We start from the raw sequence: 24,181 nt of genomic DNA, 5'->3' as shown, positions 1-24,181 counted from the left end.
GATGAGAGTGGTACTGGAGGTGGTGTTAGCTGGGATAAGAGTGGTACTGGAGGTGGTGTTAGCTGGGATAAGAGTGGTACTGGAGGTGGTGTTAGCTGGGATAAGAGTGGTACTGGAGGTGGTGGTGGTTGGGATGAGAGTGGTACTGGAGGTGGTGTTAGCTGGGATGAGAGTGGTACTGGAGGTGGTGTTAGCTGGGGTGAGAGTGGTACTGGAGGTGGTGTTAGCTGGGATGAGAGTGGTACTGGAGGTGGTGTTAGCTGGGATAAGAGTGGTACTGGAGGTGGTGTTAGCTGGGATAAGAGTGGTACTGGAGGTGGTGTTAGCTGGGATAAGAGTGGTACTGGAGGTGCGGCGTTAACACTGTTATCAGTCTCTGGCGGATGTGTCCATATCTGTGTGTGTGGTGAGCTTCCACTCCTCTCAGTTGTCTTTTATGGCTCCACAGTGTGTTGAGGAACCTGAAGCTGGCCACTGTGTAGTGAACTACCAGGTTGTTGTGTTGAGGAACCTGAAGCTGGCCACTGTGTAGTGAACTACCAGGTTGTTGTGTTGAGGAACCTGAAGCTGGTCACTGTGTAGTGAACTACCAGGTTGTTGTGTTGAGGAACCTGAAGCTGGCCACTGTGTAGTGAACTACCAGGTTGTTGTGTTGAGGAACCTGAAGCTGGCCACTGTGTTGTGAACTACCAGGTTGTTGTGTTGAGGAACCTGAAGCTGGTCACTGTGTAGTGAACTACCAGGTTGTTGTGTTGAGGAACCTGAAGCTGGTCACTGTGTAGTGAACTACCAGGTTGTTGTGTTGAGGAACCTGAAGCTGGCCACTGTAGTGAACTACCAGGTTGTTGTGTTGTGTTGAGGAACCTGAAGCTGGCCACTGTGTAGTGAACTACCAGGTTGTTGTGTTGAGGAACCTGAAGCTGGCCACTGTGTAGTGAACTACCAGGTTGTTGTGTTGTGGAACCTGAAGCTGGCCACTGTGTAGTGAACTACCAGGTTGTTGTGTTGTGTTGAGGAACCTGAAGCTGGCCACTGTGTAGTGAACTACCAGGTTGTTGTGTTGAGGAACCTGAAGCTGGCCACTGTGTAGTGAACTACCAGGTTGTTGTGTTGAGGAACCTGAAGCTGGCCACTGTGTAGTGAACTACCAGGTTGTTGTGTTGAGGAACCTGAAGCTGGCCACTGTGTAGTGAACTACCAGGTTGTTGTGTTGTGTTGTGGAACCTGAAGCTGGCCACTGTGTAGTGAACTACCAGGTTGTTGTGTTGAGGAACCTGAAGCTGGCCACTGTGTAGTGAACTACCAGGTTGTTGTGTTGTGTTGAGGAACCTGAAGCTGGTCACTGTGTAGTGAACTACCAGGTTGTTGTGTTGAGGAACCTGAAGCTGGTCACTGTGTAGTGAACTACCAGGTTGTTGTGTTGAGGAACCTGAAGCTGGCCACTGTGTAGTGAACTACCAGGTTGTTGTGTTGAGGAACCTGAAGCTGGCCACTGTGTAGTGAACTACCAGGTTGTTGTGTTGAGGAACCTGAAGCTGGCCACTGTGTAGTGAACTACCAGGTTGTTGTGTTGTGTTGAGGAACCTGAAGCTGGCCACTGTGTAGTGAACTACCAGGTTGTTGTGTTGAGGAACCTGAAGCTGGCCACTGTGTAGTGAACTACCAGGTTGTTGTGTTGTGTTGAGGAACCTGAAGCTGGCCACTGTGTAGTGAACTACCAGGTTGTTGTGTTGTGTTGAGGAACCTGAAGCTGGCCACTGTGTAGTGAACTACCAGGTTGTTGTGTTGAGGAACCTGAAGCTGGCCACTGTGTAGTGAACTACCAGGTTGTTGTGTTGTGGAACCTGAAGCTGGCCACTGTGTAGTGAACTACCAGGTTGTTGTGTTGAGGAACCTGAAGCTGGCCACTGTGTAGTGAACTACCAGGTTGTTGTGTTGAGGAACCTGAAGCTGGCCACTGTGTAGTGAACTACCAGGTTGTTGTGTTGAGGAACCTGAAGCTGGCCACTGTGTAGTGAACTACCAGGTTGTTGTGTTGTGTTGAGGAACCTGAAGCTGGCCACTGTGTAGTGAACTACCAGGTTGTTGTGTTGAGGAACCTGAAGCTGGCCACTGTGTAGTGAACTACCAGGTTTTTGTGTTGAGGAACCTGAAGCTGGCCACTGTGTAGTGAACTACCAGGTTGTTGTGTTGAGGAACCTGAAGCTGGCCACTGTGTAGTGAACTACCAGGTTGTTGTGTTGTGTTGTGGAACCTGAAGCTGGCCACTGTGTAGTGAACTACCAGGTTGTTGTGTTGTGTTGTGGAACCTGAAGCTGGCCACTGTGTAGTGAACTACCAGGTTGTTGTGTTGTGTTGAGGAACCTGAAGCTGGCCACTGTGTAGTGAACTACCAGGTTGTTGTGTTGTGTTGAGGAACCTGAAGCTGGCCACTGTGTAGTGAACTACCAGGTTGTTGTGTTGAGGAACCTGAAGCTGGCTACTGTGTAGTGAACTACCAGGTTGTTGTGTTGAGGAACCTGAAGCTGGCCACTGTGTAGTGAACTACCAGGTTGTTGTGTTGAGGAACCTGAAGCTGTCCACTGTGTAGTGAACTACCAGGTTGTTGTGTTGAGGAACTTGAAGCTGTCCACTGTGTAGTGAACTACCAGGTTGTTGTGTTGAGGAACCTGAAGCTGGCCACTGTGTAGTGAACTACCAGGTTGTTGTGTTGAGGAACCTGAAGCTGGCCACTGTGTAGTGAACTACCAGGTTGTTGTGTTGTGGAACCTGAAGCTGGCCACTGTGTAGTGAACTACCAGGTTGTTGTGTTGAGGAACCTGAAGTTGGCCACTGTGTAGTGAACTACCAGGTTGTTGTGTTGAGGAACCTGAAGCTGGCCACTGTGTAGTGAACTACCAGGTTGTTGTGTTGAGGAACCTGAAGCTGGTCACTGTGTAGTGAACTACCAGGTTGTTGTGTTGAGGAACCTGAAGCTGGCCACTGTGTAGTGAACTACCAGGTTGTTGTGTTGAGGAACCTGAAGCTGGCTACTGTGTAGTGAACTACCAGGTTGTTGTGTTGAGGAACCTGAAGCTGGCTACTGTGTAGTGAACTACCAGGTTGTTGTGTTGAGGAACCTGAAGCTGGCCACTGTGTAGTGAACTACCAGGTTGTTGTGTTGTGTTGAGGAACCTGAAGCTGGTCACTGTGTAGTGAACTACCAGGTTGTTGTGTTGAGGAACCTGAAGCTGGCTACTGTGTAGTGAACTACCAGGTTGTTGTGTTGAGGAACCTGAAGCTGGCCACTGTGTAGTGAACTACCAGGTTGTTGTGTTGTGGAACCTGAAGCTGGTCACTGTGTAGTGAACTACCAGGTTGTTGTGTTGAGGAACCTGAAGCTGGCCACTGTGTAGTGAACTACCAGGTTGTTGTGTTGAGGAACCTGAAGCTGGCCACTGTGTAGTGAACTACCAGGTTGTTGTGTTGAGGAACCTGAAGCTGGCCACTGTGTAGTGAACTACCAGGTTGTTGTGTTGAGGAACCTGAAGCTGGCCACTGTGTAGTGAACTACCAGGTTGTTGTGTTGTGTTGAGGAACCTGAAGCTGGCCACTGTGTAGTGAACTACCAGGTTGTTGTGTTGTGGAACCTGAAGCTGGCCACTGTGTAGTGAACTACCAGGTTGTTGTGTTGTGTTGAGGAACCTGAAGCTGGCCACTGTGTAGTGAACTACCAGGTTGTTGTGTTGAGGAACCTGAAGCTGGCCACTGTGTAGTGAACTACCAGGTTGTTGTGTTGAGGAACCTGAAGCTGGCCACTGTGTAGTGAACTACCAGGTTGTTGTGTTGAGGAACCTGAAGCTGGCCACTGTGTAGTGAACTACCAGGTTGTTGTGTTGAGGAACCTGAAGCTGGTCACTGTGTAGTGAACTACCAGGTTGTTGTGTTGTGTTGTGGAACCTGAAGCTGGCCACTGTGTAGTGAACTACCAGGTTGTTGTGTTGAGGAACCTGAAGCTGGCTACTGTGTAGTGAACTACCAGGTTGTTGTGTTAAGGAACCTGAAGCTGGCCACTGTGTAGTGAACTACCAGGTTGTTGTGTTGAGGAACCTGAAGCTGGCCACTGTGTAGTGAACTACCAGGTTGTTGTGTTGAGGAACCTGAAGCTGGCTACTGTGTAGTGAACTACCAGGTTGTTGTGTTGAGGAACCTGAAGCTGGCCACTGTGTAGTGAACTACCAGGTTGTTGTGTTGTGGAACCTGAAGCTGGCCACTGTGTAGTGAACTACCAGGTTGTTGTGTTGTGGAACCTGAAGCTGGCCACTGTGTAGTGAACTACCAGGTTGTTGTGTTGTGTTGTGGAACCTGAAGCTGGCCACTGTGTAGTGAACTACCAGGTTGTTGTGTTGTGTTGTGGAACCTGAAGCTGGCCACTGTGTAGTGAACTACCAGGTTGTTGTGTTGAGGAACCTGAAGCTGGCCACTGTGTAGTGAACTACCTGGTTGTTGTGTTGAGGAACCTGAAGCTGGCCACTGTGTAGTGAACTACCAGGTTGTTGTGTTGAGGAACCTGAAGCTGGCCACTGTGTAGTGAACTACCAGGTTGTTGTGTTGAGGAACCTGAAGCTGGTCACTGTGTAGTGAACTACCAGGTTGTTGTGTTGAGGAACCTGAAGCTGGCCACTGTGTAGTGAACTACCAGGTTGTTGTGTTGTGGAACCTGAAGCTGGCCACTGTGTAGTGAACTACCAGGTTGTTGTGTTGAGGAACCTGAAGCTGGCCACTGTGTAGTGAACTACCAGGTTGTTGTGTTAAGGAACCTGAAGCTGGTCACTGTGTAGTGAACTACCAGGTTGTTGTGTTGTGTTGAGGAACCTGAAGCTGGCCACTGTGTAGTGAACTACCAGGTTGTTGTGTTGTGTTGAGGAACCTGAAGCTGGCCACTGTGTAGTGAACTACCAGGTTGTTGTGTTGTGTTGTGGAACCTGAAGCTGGCCACTGTGTAGTGAACTACCAGGTTGTTGTGTTGAGGAACCTGAAGCTGGCCACTGTGTAGTGAACTACCAGGTTGTTGTGTTGTGGAACCTGAAGCTGGCCACTGTGTAGTGAACTACCAGGTTGTTGTGTTGTGGAACCTGAAGCTGGCCACTGTGTAGTGAACTACCAGGTTGTTGTGTTGTGTTGAGGAACCTGAAGCTGGCCACTGTGTAGTGAACTACCAGGTTGTTGTGTTGTGTTGAGGAACCTGAAGCTGGCCACTGTGTAGTGAACTACCAGGTTGTTGTGTTGAGGAACCTGAAGCTGGCCACTGTGTAGTGAACTACCAGGTTGTTGTGTTGTGTTGAGGAACCTGAAGCTGGCCACTGTGTAGTGAACTACCAGGTTGTTGTGTTGTGGAACCTGAAGCTGGCCACTGTGTAGTGAACTACCAGGTTGTTGTGTTGAGGAACCTGAAGCTGGCCACTGTGTAGTGAACTACCAGGTTGTTGTGTTGAGGAACCTGAAGCTGGTCACTGTGTAGTGAACTACCAGGTTGTTGTGTTGTGGAACCTGAAGCTGGCCACTGTGTAGTGAACTACCAGGTTGTTGTGTTGAGGAACCTGAAGCTGGCCACTGTGTAGTGAACTACCAGGTTGTTGTGTTGTGTTGAGGAACCTGAAGCTGGCCACTGTGTAGTGAACTACCAGGTTGTTGTGTTGAGGAACCTGAAGCTGGTCACTGTGTAGTGAACTACCAGGTTGTTGTGTTACGTTAACCTTTCCCTGCTGTATGGTGGACTGGCAGGTGTGTGGACAGTGTTGCAGTGAAGTTATCAGTGAAGATAGTGTTAAGTGTAACTTTCCCTGCTGTATGGTGGACTGGCAGGTGTGTGGACAGTGTTGTAGTGAAGTTATCAGTGAAGATAGTGTTAAGTGTAACTTTCCCTGCTGTATGGTGGACTGGCAGGTGTGTGGACAGTGTTGTAGTGAAGTTATCAGTGAAGATAGTGTTAAGTGTAACTTTCCCTGCTGTATGGTGGACTGGCAGGTGTGTGGACAGTGTTGTAGTGAAGTTATCAGTGAAGATAGTGTTAAGTGTAACTTTCCCTGCTGTATGGTGGACTGACAGGTGTGTGGACAGTGTTGTAGTGAAGTTATCAGTGAAGACAGTGTTAAGTGTAACTTTCCCTGCTATATGGTGGACTGGCAGGTGTGTGGACAGTGTTGTAGTGAAGTTATCAGTGAAGATAGTGTTAAGTGTAACTTTCCCTGCTATATGGTGGACTGGCAGGTGTGTGGACAGTGTTGTAGTGAAGTTATGGAGGAAAATATTGTTAAGTGACTCACATATTTATATTTATCGTCATTGTTTAAGTTACTGGCAGTAAATTTATTCGAAATGTTTTTATAATTTACTAGTAGGGACACCCGGTGGAGCCCGGGTCTCTCTGTCTATCTCTCTCACAATTAACTGTCTCTCCCTTCTCCCCGTTTCTCTCTCTTTCTCTCCCCCTCTCTCCCTCTACCTACACCTCTCTCTTTCTCTCTCTCTCTCTCTCTCTCTCTCTCTCTCTCTCTCTCTCTCTCTCTCTCTCTCTCTCTCTCTCTCTCTCTCTCTCTCTCTCTTTCTCTCTCTCTCTTTCTCCCTCCCTCTCTCTCTCTCTCTCTCTCTCTCTCTCTCTCTCTCTCTCTCTCTCTCTCTCTCTCTCTCTCTCTCTCTCTCTCTCTCTCTCTCTCTCTCTCTCTCTCTCTCTCTTTCTCCCTCTCCCTCTCTCTCTCTCTCTCTCTCTCTCTCTCTCTCTCTCTCTCTCTCTCTCTCTCTCTCTCTCTCTCTCTCTCTCTCTCTCTCTCTCTCTCTCTTCTCTCTCTCTCTCTCTCTCTCTCTCTCTCTCTCTCTCTCTCTCTCTCTCTCTCTCTCTCTCTCTCTCTCTCTCTCTCTCTCTCTCTCTCTCTCTCTCTCTCTCTCTCTCTCTCTCTCTCTCTCTCTCTCTCTCTCTCTCTCTTTCTCTCTCTCTCTTTCTCCCTCCCTCTCTCTCTCTCTCTCTCTCTCTCTCTCTCTCTCTCTCTCTCTCTCTCTCTCTCTCTCTCTCTCTCTCTCTCTCTCTCTCTCTCTCTCTCTCTCTCTCTCTCCCCTCTATCTCTCTCCCTCTCTCTCCCTCCCTCTCCTTCCCTCTCTCTCTCTCTCTCTCTCTCTCTCTCTCTCTCTCTCTCTCTCTCTCTCTCTCTCTCTCTCTCTCTCTCTCTCTCTCTCTCTCCCCTCTATCTCTCTCCCTCTCTCTCCCTCCCTCTCCTTCCCTCTCTCTCTCTCTCTCTCTCTCTCTCTCTCTCTCTCTCTCTCTCTCTCTCTCTCTCTCTCTCTCTCTCTCTCTCTCTCCTTCACTCTTCACATTTCTCCCTACCTGCCTCTGTCTCCATCTTCCTCTGTCTTTTGACAACTGTAAAAGTCACATGTTCTCGCAGCTGCGGGCTCGGGATGATGGGAAGAAAATATATGTTAATATTCCTGTGATCAGTCCGTAATAACTGCTTTCAAATTGTTGTTTACCAAGTATTTGTCCGGAGGCCGGAACCCTAATGTTGTGGGGCTGACTGTGTGACTGTGGCGGGCTGTTCTCTCCTGAACTGTGTTGCTGGTTCACAAGGAACACTGTTGCTGGTTCACAAGGAACACTGTTGCTGGTTCACAAGGAACACTGTTGCTGGTTCACAAGGAACACTGTTGCTGGTTCACAAGGAACACTGTTACTGGTTCACAAGGAACACTGTTGCTGGTTCACAAGGAACACTGTTGCTGGTTCACAAGGAACACTGTTGCTGGTTCACAAGGAACTCTGTTGCTGGTTCACAAGGAACACTGTTGCTGGTTCACAAGGAACACTGTTGCTGGTTCACAAGGAACACTGTTGCTGGTTCACAAGGAACACTCTTGCTGGTTCACAAGGAACACTGTTGCTGGTTCACAAGGAACACTGTTGCTGGTTCACAAGGAACACTGTTACTGGTTCACAAGGAACACTGTTGCTGGTTCACAAGGAACACTGTTGCTGGTTCACAAGGAACACTGTTGCTGGTTCACAAGGAACACTGTTGCTGGTTCACAAGGAACACTGTTGCTGGTTCACAAGGAACACTGTTGCTGGTTCACAAGGAACACTGTTGCTGGTTCACAAGGAACATTGTTGCTGGTTCACAAGGAACACTGTTGCTGGTTCACAAGGAAGACTGTTGCTAGTTCAGAAGGAAGACTGTTGTTAGTTCAGAAGGAAGACTGTTGCTAGTTCAGAAGGAAGACTGTTGTTAGTTCAGAAGGAAGACTGTTGCTAGTTCAGAAGGAAGACTGTTGTTAGTTCAGAAGGAAGACTGTTGCTAGTTCAGAAGGAAGACTGTTGTTAGTTCAGAAGGAAGACTGTTGCTAGTTCAGAAGGAAGACTGTTGCTAGTTCAGAAGGAAGACTGTTGTTAGTTCAGAAGGAAGACTGTTGCTAGTTCAGAAGGAAGACTGTTGTTAGTTCAGAAGGAAGACTGTTGCTAGTTCAGAAGGAAGACTGTTGCTAGTTCAGAAGGAAGACTGTTGCTAGTTCAGAAGGAAGACTGTTGCTAGTTCAGAAGGAAGACTGTTGCTAGTTCAGAAGGAAGACTGTTGCTAGTTCAGAAGGAAGACTGGTGCTAGTTCAGAAGGAAGACTGTTGCTAGTTCAGAAGGAAGACTGTTGCTAGTTCAGAAGGAAGACTGTTGCTAGTTCAGAAGGAAGACTGTTGCTAGTTCAGAAGGAAGACTGTTGCTAGTTCAGAAGGAAGACAGGTTATTCAAGTTACTTGAAAGACTGGAAGTTTCAGTTTAGTACATAAATATATTGAATAAAGGTAAGAGTATTCTGGGATATATTTCTAGATGTTGTAGCACCAATATATCTAATAGAATTGTTCACCTTGCTCCTGCCCTTGTTGAGCCCCAGTTGGATTATACTGTTCATTGTTGGTCTCTGTATTACAGAATGAACATAAGTTCACTTGGTCTTGTTCAGAGAATAATAACAATCAATAACAGGAATTAGAAACCTCCTTTATGAAGAGAGATTAAGAAAAACTAAATTCACATTCTCTTATTCGTCCTTTATGTGCCTCTAGGCGTCCCTTTATGTGCCTGTAGGCGCCCCTTTATGTGCCTCTAGGCGGCCCCTTTATGTGCCTCTAGGCGGCCCTTTATGTGCCTCTAGGCGACCCTTTATGTGCCTCCAGGCGGCCCTTTATGTGCCTCTAGGCGGCCCTTTATGTGCCTCTAGGCGACCCATTATGTGCCTCTAGGTGGCCCTTTATGTGCCTCTAGGCGGCCCTTTATGTGCCTCTAGGCGGCCCTTTATGTGCCTCTAGGTGGCCCTTTATGTGCCTCTAGGCGGCCCTTTATGTGCCTCTAGGCGGCCCTTTATGTGCCTCTAGGCGGCCCTTTATGTGCCTCTAGGTGCCCCTTTATGTGCCTCTAGGTGGCCCTTTATGTGCCTCTAGGCGGCCCTTTATGTGCCTCTAGGCGGCCCTTTATGTGCCTCTAGGCGGCCCTTTATGTGCCTCTAGGCGGCCCCTATATGTACCTCTAGGCGGCCCTTTATGTGCCTCTAGGTGGCCCTTTATGTGCCTCTAGGCGGCCCTTTATGTACCTCTAGGCGGCCCTTTATGTGCCTCTAGGCGGCCCTTTATGTGCCTCTAGGCGGCCCTTTATGTACCTCTAGGCTGCCCTTTATGTGCCTCTAGGCGGCCCTTTATGTTCTTCTAGGCGGCCCTTTATGTGCCTCTAGGCGGCCCTTTATGTACCTCTAGGCGGCCCTTCATGTGCCTCTAGGTGGCTCCTTTATGTACCTCTAGGCGGCCCATTATGTGCCTCTAGGCGACCTTTTATGTGCCTCCGGGAGACATCTCCCGTCACGCAGGGTGCAGTCGCACCTCCACAGATCTCCAGTATCATCTATTGATACTGGATATGGCTCAAAAGGGCCACCACTTATGGGCTATTCATGCCCAAGCCACCTATTGGGTGGCTTAATCTTCTCTCTCTCTATGTGCCTCTAGGCGGCCCCTTTATGTGCCTCTAGGCGGCCCTTTATGTACCTCTAGGCGGCCCTTTATGTGCCTCTAGGCGGCCCTTTATGTTCCTCTAGGCGGCCCTTTATGTGCTTCTAGGCTGCCCTTTATGTGCCTCTAGGCGGCCCTTTATGTACCTCTAGGCGGCCCTTTATGTGCCTCTAGGCGGCCCTTTATGTACCTCTAGGCGGCCCTTCATGTGCCTCTAGGTGGCTCCTTTATGTACCTCTAGGCGGCCCTTTATGTGCCTCTAGGCGACCTTTTATGTGCCTCTAGGCGGCCCTTTATGTGCCTCTAGGCGGCCCTTTATGTGCCTCTAGGCGGCCCTTTATGTGCCTCTAGGCGGCCCTTTATGTGCCTCTAGGCGGCACTTTATGTGCTTCTAGGCGGCCCTTTATGTACCTCTAGGCGGCCCTTTATGTACCTCTAGGCGGCCCTTTACGTGCCTCTAGGCGGCCCTTTATGTACCTCTTGGCGGCCCTTTATGTACCTCTAGGCGGCCCCTCTATGTACCTCTAGGCGGCCCTTTATGTGCCTCTAGGCGACCTTTTATGTGCCTCTAGGCGGCACTTTATGTGCTTCTAGGCGGCCCTTTATGTACCTCTAGGCGGCCCCTTTATGTGCCTCTAGGCGGCCCTTTATGTACCTCTAGGCGGCCCTTTATGTGCCTCTAGGCGGCCCTTTATGTACTTCTAGGCGGCCCTTTATGTGCCTCTAGGCGGCCATTTATGTACCTCTAGGCGGCCCATTTATGTGCCTCTAGGCGGCCCTTTATGTACCTTCTAGGCGACCTTTTATGTGTCTCTAGGCGAACCATTTTTGTACCTCTAGGCAGCCACTTTATGCACCTCTTGGTGGCCCTTTTTGTACCTCTAGGTTGTTCTCTATGTACTTCTAGGCGGTCCTTTATGTACCTGTAGGTGGCCCCATTATGTACCACTAGGCGCCTCTTTATATTCCTCTAGGCGGCTCTTTATGTACCTCTAGGCGGCCATATATGTACCTCTAGGCGGCCCATTATGTACCTCTAGGCAGTCTCTTTATGTACCTCTAGGCTGCGCTCTATTTACCTCTAGGCGGCCCCTTTATGTGCCTTTAGGCGAACCCTTTACGTGCCTCTAGGCGGCCCTTTATGTACCTCTTGGCGGCCCTTTATGTACCTCTAGGCGGCCCCTCTATGTACCTCTACGCGGCCCTTTATGTACCTCAAGGTGGCCCTTTATGTACCTATAGGCGGCCTTTTATGTCCCTCCATGCACCTCTAGGCGGCCCCTTATGTTCCACTAGGCGGCTCTTTATGTGCCTTTAGACGGCCCATTTCTGTGACTCAAGGTGGCCCTTTAAGTACCTCCAGGCGGCCCCTTTAAGTGCCTCTAGGCGTCCCCTTTATGTGTCTCCATACGGCCCTTTATGCACCTCTAGGCGGCCATTTATGTTCCTCTAGGCGAACCCTTTATGTACTTCTAGGCGGCCCTTCAACCGTGAAATCCAGCCCATCAACCGTGAAGAGCTCAGTCCCCCAGGGTACTGTGCCTGCTCCAGTACTTTTTCTCATCCTCATATCGGACACAGACAGGAACACAACCTATAGCACTGTATCATTCTTTGCAGATGACACTAGGATCTTCATGAGAGTAGGCAACATAGAGGACACGGCAAACCTCCAGTCAGATGTAGATCAGGTCTTTCTATGGGCTACGGAAAATAATATGGTGTTTAACGAAGATAAGTTCCAGCTCATGCGCTATGGAAAAAATGAAAATATGAAAACGGAAACCACGTACAAAACTCAGGCAAATCATAACATAGAACGAAAAGGCATTGTAAAGGATCTGGGTGTACTCATGTCGGAAGACCTTACCTCTAAAGAACACAATAAAGTAGCCGTCACAACTGCAAGAAAAATGACAGGTTGGATAACAAGAACTTTTCACACTAGAGATGCTATACCGATGATGATACTTTTCAAAACGCTTGTGCTCTCTAGAGTGGAGTACTGCTGCACAATGACAGCACCTTTCAAAGCTGGAGAAATTGCTGACCTGGAGAGCGTGCAGAGATCCTTTACTGCTAGAATTCACTCAGTAAAACATCTAAACTATTGGGACCGACTAAAGAGCCTAAAACTGTACTCCCTTGAGCGCAGGCGGGAGAGGTACATAATAATTTACACGTGGAAAATATTAGAGGGGCTGGTCCCAAACCTGCACACAGAAATAACATCACATGAGACCAGAAGACATGGCAGGATGTGCAGAATACCCCCGTTGAAAAGCAGAGGTGCAACAGGTACTCTGAGAGAGAACTCTATCAACATCAGAGGCCCGAGACTGTTCAACACGCTTCCACTACACATAAGGGGCATAACTGGCCGACCCCTCACAGTGTTCAGGAGAGAACTGAATAAGCACCTCCAAAGGATACCTGATCAACCAGGCTGTGACTCATACGTCAGGCTGCGAGCAGCCGCGTCCAACAGCCTGGTTGATCAGTCCGGCAACCAGGAGGCCTGGTCGACGACCGGGCAGCGGGGACGCTAAGCCCCGGAAGCACCTCAAGGTAACCTCAAGGTAAGGTAGGCCCTTTATGCACCTCTAAGCGGCCCTTTATGTACCTCTAGGCGGCCCTCTATGTACCTTTAGGCTACGCTCTATTTACATCTAGGCGGCACTTTATGTACCTCTAGACGGCCCTTTATGTGCCTTTAGGCGGCCCTTTATGTACCTCTAGGCAACTCTGTATGTGCCTCTAGGTGGCCTTTTATGTGCTTCTAGGCGGCCCTTTATGTACCTCTAGGCGGCCCCTTTATGTCCCTCTTGGCGGCCCTTTATGTACCTCTAGGCGGCCCCTTTATGTGCCTCTAGGCGGCCCCCTGTATGTGCCTCTAGGCGGCCCATTTATGTGCCTCTAGACAACCCTTTATGGGCCTCTAGGTGGCCCCCTTTATGTGCCTCTAGGCGTTCCCTTTATGTACCTCTAGGTGGCCCCTTTATGTGTCTCTAGGTGGCCCCCTGTATGTGCCTCTAGGCGGCCCATTTATGTGCCTCTAGACGGCCCTTTATGGGCCTCTAGGTGGCCCCTTTATGTGTCTCTAGGTGGCCCCTTTATGTGCCTCTAGGCGGCACTTTATGTGCCTCTAGGCGGCCCCTTTATATGCCTCTAAACGGCCCCCTTATGTGCTTCTAGGCGGCCCTTTATGTACCTCTAGGCGGCCCTTAATGTGCCTCTAGGCGACCCTTTATGTACCTCTAGGCGGCCCTTTATGTACCTCTAGGCGGCCCTTTTATGTACCTCTAGGCGGCCCTTTATGTACCTCTAGGCGGCCCTTTATGTATCTCCAGGCGGCCCTTTATGTACCTCTAGGCGGCACTTTATGTACCTCTAGGCGGCCCTTTATGTGCCTCTAGGCGGCCCTTTATGTACCTCGAGGTGACCCTTTATGTACCTCTTGGCGGCCCTTTATGTACCTCGAGGCGACCCTTTATGTGCCTCTAGGCGGCCCTTTATGTGCCTCTAGGCGGGCCTTTATGTACCTCGAGGTGACCCTTTATGTACCTCTAGGCGGCCCTTTATGTACCTCGAGGCGACCCTTTATGTGCCTTTAGGCGGCCCCTTTATGTGCCTCTTGGCGGCTCTTTATATACCTCTAGGCGGCTCTTTATTTGCCTCTAGGCGGCCCATTATATGCCTCTTGGCGGCTCTTTATATACCTCTAGGCGGCCCTTTATGTGCCTTTAGGCGGCCCTTTATGTGCCTCTAGGCGGCTCTTTATGTGCCTCTAGGCGGCCCTTTATGTGCCTTTAGGCGGCCCTTTATGTGCCTTTAGGCGGCCCTTTATGTGCCTCTAGGCGGCCCTTTATGTGCCTCTAGGCGGCTCTTTATGTACCTCTAGGCGGCCCTTTATGTATCTCTAGGCGGCCCATTATGCACCTCTAGGGGGCCCTTTATGTGCCTCTAGGCGGCCCTTTATGTGCCTCTAGGCGGCCCTTTATGTGCCTCCAGGCGGCCCTTTTATGTACCTCTAGGCGGCCCTTTATGTGCCTCCAGGCGGCCCTTTATATATCTCGAGGCGGCCGTTTATGCACCTCTAGGCGGCCCTTTTATGTGCCTCTAGGCGGCCTTTTTTGCACCTCTAGGCGTCCCTTTATGTGCCTCTAGGCGGCCCTTTATGTGCCTTTAGGCGGCCCCCTTTATGTGCCTCTAGGCGGCCTTTATGTGCCTCTAGGCGGCCTATTTGCACCTCTAGGCGGCCTTTTTTGCACCTCTAGGTGGCCCTTTATGTGCCTCTAGGCGGCCCCTTTATGTGCCTCTAGGCGGCCCCTTTATGTGCCTCTAGGCGGCCTCTTTATGTGCCTCTAGGCGGCCCCTTTATGTGCCTCTTGGTGGCCCCTATATGCGCCTGTAGGTGGCCCTTTATGTGCCTCTAGGCGGCCCCTTTATGCGCCTCTAGGCGGCCCCTTTATGCACCTCTAGGCGGCCCTTTTATGTGCCTCTAGGCGGCCTTTTTTGCACCTCTAAGCGTCCCTTTATGTGCCTCTAGGCGGCTCTTTATGTGCCTTTAGGCGGCCCCCTTTATGTGCCTCTAGGCGGCCTTTATGTGCCTCTAGGCGGCCTATTTGCACCTCTAGGCGGCCTTTTTTGCACCTCTAGGTGGCCCTTTATGTGCCTCTAGGCGGCCCCTTTATGTGCCTCTAGGCGGCCCCTTTATGTGCCTCTAGGCGGCCTCTTTATGTGCCTCTAGGCGGCCCCTTTATGTGCCTCTTGGTGGCCCCTATATGCACCTCTAGGTAGCCCTTTATATACCTCTAGGCGGCCCCTTTATGTGCCTCTAGGCGGCCCCTTTATGTGCCTCCTGGCGGCCCTTTATGTGCCTCCTGGCGGCCCTTTATGTGCCTCTAGGCGGCCCCTTTATGCGCCTCTAGGTGGACCTTTATATACCTCAAGGCGGCCCCTTTATGTGTCTCTAGGCGGCCCCTTTATGAGCCTCCTGGCGGCCCTTTATGTGCCTCTAGGCGGCCCCTTTATGCGCCTCTAGGTGGATCTTTATATACCTCTAGGCGGCTCCTTTATGTGCCTCTAGGCTGCCCCTTTATGCGGCTCTAGACGGCTCCTTTATGTGCCTCTAGGCGGCTCCTTTATGTGCCTCTAGGCGGCTCCTTTATGTGCCTCTAGGCGGCCCCTTTATGTACCTCTGGGCGGCTCCTTTATGTGCCTCTAGGCGGACCCTTTATGTGCCTCTAGGCGGCCCTTTATGTGCCTCTAGGCGGCCCTTTATGTGCCTCTAGGCGGCTCCTTTATGCGCCTCTAGGCGGCTCCTTTATGTGCCTCTAGGCGGCCCCTTTATGTACCTCTAGGCGGCCCCTTTATGTACCACTAGGCGGCCCCTTTATGTACCTCTAGGCGGCCCCTTTATGAACCTCTAGGCGGCCCCTTTATGTACCACTAGGCGGCCCCTTTATGTACCTCCAGGCGGCCCCTTTATGTGCCTCTAGGCGGCCCCTTTATGTGCCTCTAGGCGAACCCTTTATGTACCTCTAGGCGGCCCCTTTATGTGCCTCTAGGCGGCTCCTTTATGAACCTCTAGGCGGCCCCTTTATGTACCTCGAGGCGGCCCCTTTATGTGCCTCTAGGCGGCCCTTTATGTACCTCTAGGCGGCCCCTTTATGTACCTCTAGGCGGCCCCTTTATGTACCTCTGGGCGGCCCCTTTATGTACCTCTAGGCGGCACCTTTATGTGCCTCTAGGCGGCTCCTTTATGTGCCTCTAGCTGGGTCCTTTATGTGCCTCTAGGTGGCTCCTTTATATGCCTCTGGGCGGCCCCTTTATGTACCTCAAGGCGGCTCCTTTATGTGCATCTAGGCGGCTCTTTATGTACCTCTAGGCGGCTCCTTTATGTGCCTCTAGGCGGCTCCTTTATGTGCCTCTAGGCGGCTCTTTTATGTGCCTCTAGGCGGCTTCTTTATGCGCCTCTAGGCGGCTCTTTTATGCGCCTCTAGGCGGCTTCTTTATGTGCCTCTAGGCAACAATTTATGTGCCTCTAGGCGGCCCTTTATGTGCCTCTAGGCGGCTCTATTATGTACCTCTAAGCGGCCCTTTATGTACCTCTAGGCGGCTCCTTTATGTGCTTCTGGGCGGCCCTTTATTTACCTCTAGGTGACCTCTTTATGTGCCTCTAAGCGGCCCTTTATGTACCTCTAGGTGACCTCTTTATGTGCCTCTAGGCGGCCCTTTATGTATCTCTAGGCGGCACTTTATGTACCTCTAGGCGGCTTCTTTATGCGCCTCTTGTCGGAAAATCCGACACCATTTAATATATCATACAGACAGATAATAATTGCTGCTGTATTACCAACAAGTTACCCATAGAAAACGTAACTTGTAGTGGAATTACCGTCTAAAGAAAACGGGATATCATCACCACATACTATCATAATTCTTCACCTATTATGGTGGGAATTATTCTTAAATACATTAGTCTTTGGACTTTACCATCATAAAAACATCTCATATAAATTATCTTAATTATCAATATTAAAATAGAGTAAATGTGACCCTTCTATCACTTTCTGTCATGTGGACAATGTAGGCCAGGCGTCAGGGTGAGGAAGCGGCAGCCATTGTTGTGTCACCTCCGAGACGTGTGGAGCAAATTCGGCTCCTATTATATCTGGACAATGTCGGCCTGTAGCGTCAATAGTATGGAGTGTTAGACATTGCCATTGTTGATACTAGACCAGAGGCTCACAGGGAGCAAATTCGGCTCCTGTTAATTTTACTTGGACGTAGTGTTATGGAAACCAAAGGTGTACCATTTTCAACACGCTGTCAACAAATCAAGTTAAGTGTTCTTTCCGAAACCCGTATATCTATCATTAGTGGCCATTAATGTCATTGGGTAGGGTGTTTCGGTTAGATCACGAAATCGCCTCAAACTAAAGGTAATTAAGCCAGGTCTTCATGTTCCATGTATAGTGTTTTCTCTGATATAGCTTGTCATATATAGAATCTGGCTTTACAGTTAGCGCCCTTTTGACAGGTCAAGACGAGGAAGCATATGCTTTCTGCATCAGTTACTGGGTGATGGTAGCTACCTCAAAGAGGATAATTTGGTGTCTACACCCTAGTTATACCTGGTGGACTAAAGCTTGCTGTACAAATAAGATAAGGAACCTTTTCAATGTATGTAGTTAATACTGTAGTTTGATTGGCTGCATATATATTCAATTAATATAAACCCCCCCCCCTAATGTGTAGAGGATCGATTTGTGAGATTAAGAGATTATTGCAGAAATACAGTCCACTTATCATTATACAAATTGCTATCGAAGTATATAAATTAACGTAAATATAAATTCATATAAATTAAATAAATATAAATCTCACAGGTCGGTTCCCACACCTCTAGGCGGCCCCTTTATGTACCTCTAGGCGGCTCCTTTATGTACCTCTAGGCGGCTCCTTTATGTACCTCTAGGCGGCTCCTTTATGTGCCTCTAAGCGGCCCTTTATGTATCTCTAGGCGACCCCTTTATGTGCCTCTAGGCGGCCCCTTTATGTGCCTCTAGGCGGCCCATTTATGTGCCTCTTGGCCGCCCCTTGATGCACCTCTAGGCAGCCCTTTATGTACCTCTAGGTGGCCCCTTCATGCACCTCTAGGCGGCCCTTTATGTGCCTCTAGGTAGCCCCTTATGTAACTCTAGGCGGCCCCTTTATGTACCACTAGGTGGCCCCTTTATGTACCTCTAGGCGGCCCCTTTATGAACCTCTAGGCGGCCCCATTATGTACCACTAGGCGGCCTCTTTATGTACCTCCAGGCGGCCTCTTTATGTGCCTTTAGGCGGCCCCTTTATGTGCCTCTAGGCGAACCCTTTATGTACCTCTAGGCGGCCCCTTTATGTGCCTCTAGGCGGCTCCTTTATGAACCTCTAGGCGGCCCCTTTATGTACCTCTAGGCGGCCCCTTTATATGCCTCTAGGCGGCCCTTTATGTACCTCTAGGCGGCCCCTTTATGTACCTCTAGGCGGCCCCTTTCTGTACCTCAGGCCGCCCCTTTATGTACCTCTAGGCGGCACCTTTATGTGCCTCAAGGCGGCTCCTTTATGTGCCTCTAGCTGGCTCCTTTATGTGCCTCTAGGTGGCTCCTTTATATGCCTCTGGGCGGCCCCTTTATGTACTTCTAGGCGGCTCCTTTATGTGCCTCTAGGCGGCTCTTTATGTACCTCTAGGCGCTCCTTTATGTGCCTCTAGGCGGCTCCTTTACGTGCCTCTATTCGGCTCCTTTATGTGCCTCTAGGCGGCTCCTTTATGTGCCTCTAAGCGGCCCTTTATGTATCTCTAGGCGACCCCTTTATGTGCCTCTAGGCGGCCCCTTTATGTGCCTCTAGGCGGCCCATTTATGTACTCTTGGCCGCCCCTTGGTGCACCTCTAGGCAGCCCTTTATGTACCTCTAGGTGGCCCCTTCATGCACCTCTAGGCGGCCCTTTATGTGCCTCTAGGTGGCCCCTTTATGTACCTCTAGGCGGCCCCTTTATGTACCACTAGGCGGCCCCTTTATGTACCTCTAGGCGGCCCCTTCCTGAACCTCTAGGCGGCCCCTTTATGTACCACTAGGCGGCCCCTTTATGTACCTCCAGGCGGCCCCTTTATGTGCCTCTAGGCGGCCCCTTTATGTGCCTCAAGGCGAACCCTTTATGTACCTCTAGGCGGCTCCTTTATGTGCCTCTAGGCGGCTCTTTATGTACCTCTAGGCGGCCCTTTATGTACCTCTAGGCGGCCCTTTATGTACCTCTAGGCGGCCCTTTTTGTACCTCTAGGCGGCCCTTTATGTAACTCTAGGCGGCCCTTTATGTACCTCTAGGCGGCCCTTTATGTACCTCTAGGTGACCCTTTATGTACCTCTAGGCGGCCCTTTATGTGCCTCTAGGCGGCTCTTTCTGTACCTCTAGGCGGCCCTTTATGTACCTCTAGGCGGCCCTTTATGCACCTCTAGGCGACCCTTTATGTGCCTCTAGGCGGCCCTTTATGTGCCTCTAGGCGGCCCTTTCTGTACCTCTAGGCGGCCCTTTATGTACCTCTAGGCGGAGCTTTATGCACCTCTAGGCGGCCTTTTTTGCACCTCTAGGCGGCACTTTATGTGCCTCTAGGCGGCCCTTTATGTGCCTCTTGGCGGCCCTTTCTGTACCTCTAGACGGCCCTTTATGTACCTCTAGGCGGCCCTTTATGCACCTCTAGGCGGCCTTTTTTGCACCTCTAGGCGGCATTTTTTGCACCTCTAGGCGGCCCTTTATATACCTCTAGGCGGCCCTTTATGTACCTCTAGGCGGCCCCTTTATGTACCTCTAGGCGGCCCCTTTTACGTGCCTCTAGGCGGCCCTTTATGTGCCTCTAGGCGGCCCTTTATGTGCCTTTAGGCGGCCCCTTTATGTGCCTCTTGGCGGCCCTTTATGTGCCTCTTGGCGGCTCTTTATGTGCCTCTTGGCGGCTCTTTATATACCTCTAGGCGGCTCTTTATTTGCCTCTAGGCGGCCCTTTATGTGCCTCTTGGCGGCTCTTTATATACCTCTAGGCGGCTCTTTATTTGCCTCTAGGCGGCCCTTTCTGTACCTCTAGGCGGCCCTTTATGTGCCTTTAGGCGGCCCTTTTATGTACCTCTAGGCGACCTTTATGTGCCTCTAGGCGGCCCTTTATGTGCCTCTTGGCGGCTCTTTATATACCTCTAGGCGGCTCTTTATTTGCCTCTAGGCGGCCCTTTCTGTACCTCTAGGCGGCCCTTTATGTGCCTTTAGGCGGCCCTTTTATGTACCTCTAGGCGACCTTTATGTGCCTCTAGGCGGCTCCTTTATGTGCCTCTAGGCGGCTCTTTATGTACCTCTAGGCGGCCCTTTATGTGCCTTAAGGCGGCCCTTTATGTGCCTCTAGGCGGCCCTTTATATATCTCGAGGCGGCCCTTTATGCTCCTCTAGGCGGCCCTTTTATGTGCCTCTAGGCGGCCCTTTTTGTACCACTAGGCGGCCCATTATGCACCTCTAGGGGGCCCTTTATGTGCCTCTAGGCGGCCCTTTATGTGCCTCTAGGCGGCCCTTTATATATCTCGAGGCGGCCCTTTATGCTCCTCTAGGCGGCCCTTTTATGTGCCTCTAGGCGGCCTTTTTTGCACCTCTAGGCGGCCCTTTATATGCCTCTAGGCGGCCCTTTATGTGCCTTTAGGCGGCCCCTTTTATGTGCCTCTAGGCGGCCTTTATGTGCCTCTAGGCGGCCTATTTGCACCTCTAGGTGGCCCTTTATGTGCTTCTAGGCGGCCCCTTTATGTGCTTCTAGGCGGCCCCTTTATGTGCCTCTAGGCGGCCTATTTGCACCTCTAGGCGGCATTTTTTGCACCTCTAGGTGGCCCTTTATGAGCTTCTAGGCGGCCCCTTTATGTGCCTCTAGGCGGCACCTTTATGTGCCTCTAGGCGGCCCCTTTATGTGCCTCTTGGTGGCCCTTTTATGTGCCTGTAGGTGGCCCTTTATGTGCCTCTAGGCAGCCCCTTTATGCGCCTCTAGGCGGCCCCTTTATGTGCCTCTAGGTGGACTTTTATATACCTCTAGGCGGCCCCTTTATGTGCCTCTAGGCGGCCCCTTTATGTGCCTCCTGGCGGCCCTTTATGTGCCTCCTGGCGGCCCTTTATGTGCCTCTAGGCGGCCCCTTTATGCGCCTCTAAGTGGACCTTTATATACCTCTAGGCGGCCCCTTTATGTGCCTCTAGGCGGCCCCTTTATGAGCCTCCTGGCGGCCCTTTATGTGCCTCTAGGCGGCCCCTTTATGTGCCTCTAGGTGGCCTCTTTATGTGCCTCCTGGCGGCCCTTTATGTGCCTCTAGGCGGCCCCTTTATGCGCCTCTAGGTGGACCTTTATATACCTCTAGGCGGCTCCTTTATGTGCCTCTAGGCTGCCCCGTTATGCGCCTCTAGACGGCTCCTTTATGTGCCTCTAGGCGGCTCCTTTATGTGCCTCTAGGCGGCTCCTTTATGTGCCTCTAGGCGGTCCCTTTATATACCTCTGGGCGGCTCCTTTATGTGCCTCTAGGCGGCCCCTTTATGTACCTCTAGGCGGCCCCTTTATGTACCACTAGGCGGCCCCTTTATGTACCTCTAGGCGGCCCCTTTAATAACCTTTAGGCGGCCCCTTTATGTACCACTAGGCGGCCCCTTTATGTACCTCCAGGCGGCCCCTTTATGTGCCTCTAGGCGGCCCCTTTATGTGCCTCTAGGCGAACCCTTTATGTACCTCTAGGCGGCCCCTTTATGTGCCTCTAGGCGGCTCCTTTATGAACCTCTAGGCGGCCCCTTTATGTACCTCTAGGCGGCCCCTTTATGTGCCTCTAGGCGGCACTTTATGTACCTCTAGGCTGCCCTTTTATGTACCTCTAGGCGGCCCCTTTATGTACCTTTGGGCGGCCCCTTTATGTACCTCTAGGCGGCACCTTTATGTGCCTCTAGGCGGCTCCTTTATGTGCCTCTAGCTGGCTCCTTTATGTGCCTCTAGGTGGCTCCTTTATATGCCTCTGGGCGGCCCCTTTATGTACCTCTAGGCGGCTCCTTTATGTGCCTCTAGGCGGGTCTTTATGTACCTCTAAGCGGCCCTTTATGTACATCTAGGCGGCTCCTTTATGTGCCTCTAGGCGGCTCCTTTATGTGCCTCTAAGCGGCCCTTTATGTACCTCTAGGTGACCTCTTTATGTGCCTCTAAGCGGCCCTTTATGTACCTCTAGGTGACCTATTTATGTGCCTCTAGGCGGCATTTTATGTACCTCTAGGCGGCATCTTTATGCGCCTCTAGGCGGCCCCTTTATGTACCTCTAGGCGGCTCCTTTATGTGCCTCTAAGCGGCCCTTTATGTATCTCTAGGCGACCCCTTTATGTGCCTCTATTCGGCCCCTTTATGTGCCTCTAGGAAGCCCATTTATGTGCCTCTTGGCCGCCCCTTGATGCACCTCTAGGCAGCCCTTTATGTACCTCTAGGTGGCCCCTTAATGCACCTCTAGGCGGCCCTTTATGTGCCTCTAGGTGGCCCCTTTTTATAACTCTAGGCGGCCCCTTTATGTACCACTAGGCGGCCCCTTTATGTACCTCTAGGCGGCCCCTTTATGAACCTCTAGGCGGCCCTTTTATGTACCACTAGGCGGCCCCTTTATGAACCTCTAAGCGGCCCCTTTATGTACCTCTAGGCGGCCTCTTTATGTGCCTCTAGGCGGCCCTTTATGTACCTCTAGGCGGCCCCTTTATGTACCTCTAGGCGGCCCCTTTATGTACCTCTGGGCGGCCCTTTTATGTACCTCTAGACGGCACCTTTATGTGCCTCTAGGCGGCTCCTTTATGTGCCTTTAGCTGGCTCCTTTATGTGCCTCTAGGTGGGTCCTTTATATGCCTCTGGGCGGCCCCTTTATGTACCTCTAGGCGGCTCCTTTATGTGCCTCTAGGCGGCTCTTTATGTACCTCTAGGCGGCTCCTTTATGTCCCTCTAGGCGGCTCCTTTATGTGCCTCTAGGCGGCTCCTTTATGTGCCTCTAGGCGGCTCCTTTATGTGCCTCTAAGCGGCCCTTTATGTATCTCTAGGCGACCCCTTTATGTGCCTCTAGGCGGCCCCTTTATGTGCCTCTAGGCGGCCCATTTATGTGCCTCTTGGCCGCCCCTTGATGCACCTCTAGGCGGCCCCTTTATGTACCACTAGGCGGCCCCTTTATGTACCTCTAGGCGGCCCCTTTATGTGCCTCTAGGCGGCCCCTTTATGTGCCTCTAGGCGAACCCTTTATGTACCATTAGGCGGCCCCTTTATGTGCCTCTAGGCGGCTCCTCTATGAACCTCTAGGCGGCCCCTTTATGTACCTCTAGGCGGCCCCTTTATGTGCCTCTAGGCGGCCCTTTATGTACCTCTAGGCGGCCCCTTTATGTACCTTTAGGCGGCCCCTTTATGTACCTCTGGGCGGCCCCATTATGTACCTCTAGGCGGCACCTTTATGTGCCTCTAGGCGGCTCCTTTATGTGCCTCTAGCTGGCTCCTTTATGTGCATCTAGGTGGCTCCTTTATATGCCTCTGGGCGGCCCCTTTATGTACCTCTAGGCGGCCCTTTATGTACCTCTAGGCGGCTCTTTATGTGCCTCTAGTCGGCTCTTTATGTACCTCTAGGCGGCTCCTTTATGTGCCGCTAGGCGGCTCCTTTATGTGCCTCTAAGCGGCCCTTTATGTACCTCTAGGTGACCTCTTTATGTGCCTCTAAGCGGCCCTTTATGTACCTCTAGGTGACCTCTTTATGTGCCTCTAGGCGGCCCTTTATGTATCTCTAGGCGGCACTTTATGTACCTCTAGGCGGCTTCTTTATGCGCCTCTAGGCGGCCCCTTTATGTACCTCTAGGCGGCTCCTTTATGTGCCTCTAAGAGGCCCTTTATGTATCTCTAGGCGACCCCTTTATGTGCCTCTATTCGGCCCCTTTATGTGCCTCTAGGCGGCCCATTTATGTGCCTCTTGGCCGCCCCTTGATGCACCTATAGGCAGCCCTTTATGTACCTCTAGGTGGCCCCTTAATGCACCTCTAGGCGGCCCTTTATGTGCCTCTAGGTGGCCCCTTTATGTAACTCTAGGCGGCCCCTTTATGTACCACTAGGCGGCCCCTTTATGTACCTCTTGGCGGCCCCTTTATGAACCTCTAGGCGGCCCCTTTATGTACCACTAGGCGGCCGCTTTATGAACCTCTAGGCGGCCCCTTTATGTACCTCTAGGCGGCCCCTTTATGTGCCTCTAGGCGGCCCTTTATGTACCACTAGGCGGCCCCTTTATGTACCTCTAGGCGGCCCCTTTATGTACCTGTGGGCGGCCCCTTTATGTACCTCTTGGCGGCACCTTTATGTACCTCTAGGCGGCTTCTTTATGCGCCTCTAGGCGGCCCCTTTATGTACCTCTAGGCGGCTCCTTTATGTGCCTCTAAGCGGCCCTTTATGTATCTCTAGGCGACCCCTTTATGTGCCTCTATTCGGCCCCTTTATGTGCCTCTAGGCGGCCCATTTATGTGCCTCTTGGCCGCCCCTTGATGCACCTATAGGCAGCCCTTTATGTACCTCTAGGTGGCCCCTTAATGCACCTCTAGGCGGCCCTTTACGTGCCTCTAGGTGGCCCC

The 24,181-nt window shown here is 51.3% G+C and overlaps 1 protein-coding gene across 1 annotated transcript in view; it reads left to right on the top strand.

Moving 5' to 3' along the window:
• The first annotated feature begins 444 nt into the window (after positions 1–444).
• LOC138350611 (uncharacterized) overlaps positions 445–24,181 on the top strand; it is a 67,391-nt gene continuing 43,654 nt past the window's right edge. The window contains exon 1 of the mRNA XM_069301641.1: positions 445–493. The gene's annotated coding sequence lies outside the window, so the exon portion shown is untranslated. The remainder of the gene's footprint in view (positions 494–24,181) is intronic.

This window comes from Procambarus clarkii, chromosome 46, assembly GCF_040958095.1.
Source record: "Procambarus clarkii isolate CNS0578487 chromosome 46, FALCON_Pclarkii_2.0, whole genome shotgun sequence".
Lineage (NCBI taxonomy): Eukaryota > Metazoa > Arthropoda > Malacostraca > Decapoda > Cambaridae > Procambarus > Procambarus clarkii.
This window is presented reverse-complemented; position numbering and strand designations above follow the sequence as displayed.